General features: G+C 39.0%; 1 pseudogene; it reads right to left on the minus strand.

Annotated features, from left to right (window-relative positions):
* Nucleotides 1-212: 212 nt before the first annotated feature.
* LOC116474977 (small ribosomal subunit protein uS2-like) lies at nt 213-1,095 on the minus strand (annotated as a pseudogene).
* Nucleotides 1,096-2,691: the final 1,596 nt, after the last annotated feature.

A 2,691-nucleotide genomic window follows, 5' to 3' on the forward strand; every position in this document is an offset into this window, starting at 1 on the left:
AGGTGCAAAATAAGTAAATAGAGAAAGAACAGGTTTGGTTTCTTTGAAAAAATAAATGGTGTTGGAATAGTTGAACACCCACATGCAAACAAAACATAACAAAAGGAAAAGTTAAACTTTACACCTATATCTCTTTTTTTGTTTTTAGAAACTTATATTTATTTTTCATCAACCTTATTTCCATTTTGCTTAAGAGCCCGTGCAAGCACAGCTTAAGACCATTCAGTGGTTGCTCCTACACATTCAGTGGCCTGAGTGGTGGGAGCTGCAGACCAGTCTTCTGTGGCAGGCTAAGCGCTCCAGTCTTCAGTAGCGAACTGCTGAACAGGCACAGAGGGCACCTGCACATCTGTAGACCAGTCTGCAACCTCAGACTGAGTAGCAGTGAACTCAGGAGCTGGAGCAGTCCATTCATCTTGAAAATCCTCCTTAGTCACAGCATTTTCAGAAGCAGCCTGCTCTTCTTTTTCAATCTACAGAATCTCTGTAGAAGTAGAGATCAGGCATGACCTCCCATGGGTGTGTACAGGAAATGGTGCCACGCATGGGCAGAACTTCCTGGACCAGTATCCATCAAATCAAACCCACTGAGTGAGCTCCCTTGTTGTTGCATGGAATGGCAATGTCCACATGGCACAGAGGAGTATCTGTGTTACACAGAGCAATGGTAGGTAGGTTAACATAAGATGCCTCCGTGAGAGGCTGGTGGTCAGCCCTGGGGTCAGTAACCACAAGAAGTCATGGCTCCCGGAAGGCTGCCTGGATCTGGTTAGTGAAGGTTCCAAGAGTGAAGCGGCCGGCAACTGGAGTGGCTCCAGTGGCAGCAGCAAACTTCAGCTTGGCCCTCTAGCCAGTATTCCTGGAGGATATAACACTGACATCAGTGGGGTTTTCAATGGCGACAATGGCACGAGCTGCCAGCAGAAGCTTCTCCCAGGTCCTCTTCAGATTTATGATGCAGATCACATCACTTTTCCTTTTATAGATGTACTGTTCCATTTGGAAGTCAAGATTGGCGCCATCTAAGTGGGTTCCTGCTGCAAGGAATTTAAGAACATCCTCCTTCATTTGCAGGACATCAAAGGCTCCAGGCATTGTGAAAGTTTCCCTTTAAGTTACGACGGGAATTCACAACAAAGCTGTATGGACCCTTCTGCAGGTAGCGTGGAAAGGCTGTATCACTATTAATGCAAAGTAGATAATAGATCTAAATGTAAAACCTAAAACTATAAAGCTTTTAGAAGAACACATGAATTGGGGTTAGGCAAGATATCAAAGAGTTATCAGACATGATATCATAAACGCTATTCATTTATAAAAATGATAAATTAGATTTTAATAAAAATTTAAAACTTTTTGCTCTTGGAAGGACACTGTTAAGAAAATGAAAAGATAAGCTATGTACTAGGATAAAATATTTTCAACGTATATATCCAACAAAGGACTTCTGTCCAAAATAGAAAAAGAACTCTCAAAATTCAACAGTAAGAAAATAAAAATCTCAATTAAAATATAGGTAAATGATTTGAACAGATACTCAACAATGAGGATATATGGATACAAATAACCACACAAAAGGATATCTACTATTTTCGTCATTGTAGATATGAAAATTAAAACCCACATAATTTTCAATATTGAATAGTTAAATTTAAAAATATTGAAAATACCTATTGCTGATGAGGATGCAGAGAAATTTTAACTCTCATACATTCTTTATGGGGGTTACACGGGCCTTGAAACTGAACAAAATTGTCCCCTACTTCAAAATTAATCGGAACTGGTGACTCTTTACCCTTCCAATTTTTCCCTTTTGGAATGAAAAAGTTTATACTGTCTATATTTAATGTCTGTGCCTGTCCCACCATTGTGTTTTGGATTCAGATAACTTGCTTTCTTGTTTTACATGTCCACAGAAAGACAACTATTTTTTCCCAGAATGGATCATACCTAGTGATATGGTTTGGTTCTGTGTTCCCACTCAAATCTCATGTTGAATTGTGATCCTGACTGTTGGAGGTCAGGTCTGGTGGGAGGTGATTAGATCATGGTTCAGGCAGTCTGGAATAGTTTAGCAATTAAAAAAAAAAGTTAAACATACACTTACATAACCAAGCAATCCCATATTTTTGGTATTTACCCTAGAGAAATGAAACATATTCACAAAATCTTATTAACTAACATTCACAGCAGCTGTATTTGTAATTTCTAAAAACTGAAAACAAGCATAATATCCTCAGTGGATGAACTGATAAACCACTTCGGTATATACATGTAATGGAATACTTTCTACTCAGCAAGAAAAAGAAAGAAACTAGTGATGTATACAATTCTTGGATGCATCTCAAAAGAATTAAGCTGAGTGAAGGAAGATAATCTGAAGAAGTTACACACTGTTGTTTTTATTTAAAGCAACATTCTAAACAAAACACTGTAGTACTGGAAGGTGGCAACAGATGTCTAAAAATATGGAAGTGGATATCCTATTCTCATTGCCACTTGTGGGAGATTCAAGATATTTATGGGGTGACAAAGAAAAGATATGGGCATGGGGTGGCAGTATCACATGCAGGTTTATCAGGACAATGCCTTGACAGATTTGTATATTAGGAGAAGTCTCTCACTGCATGAGACCGTCCAGAGGCTATGGTGTGGGGGCCACCATTCTGAAGGGAAAGAAGACAGGGTACT

The sequence above is a fragment of the Hylobates moloch genome, unplaced genomic scaffold (assembly GCF_009828535.3).
Source record: "Hylobates moloch isolate HMO894 unplaced genomic scaffold, HMol_V3 SCAFFOLD_2, whole genome shotgun sequence".
NCBI lineage: Eukaryota > Metazoa > Chordata > Mammalia > Primates > Hylobatidae > Hylobates > Hylobates moloch.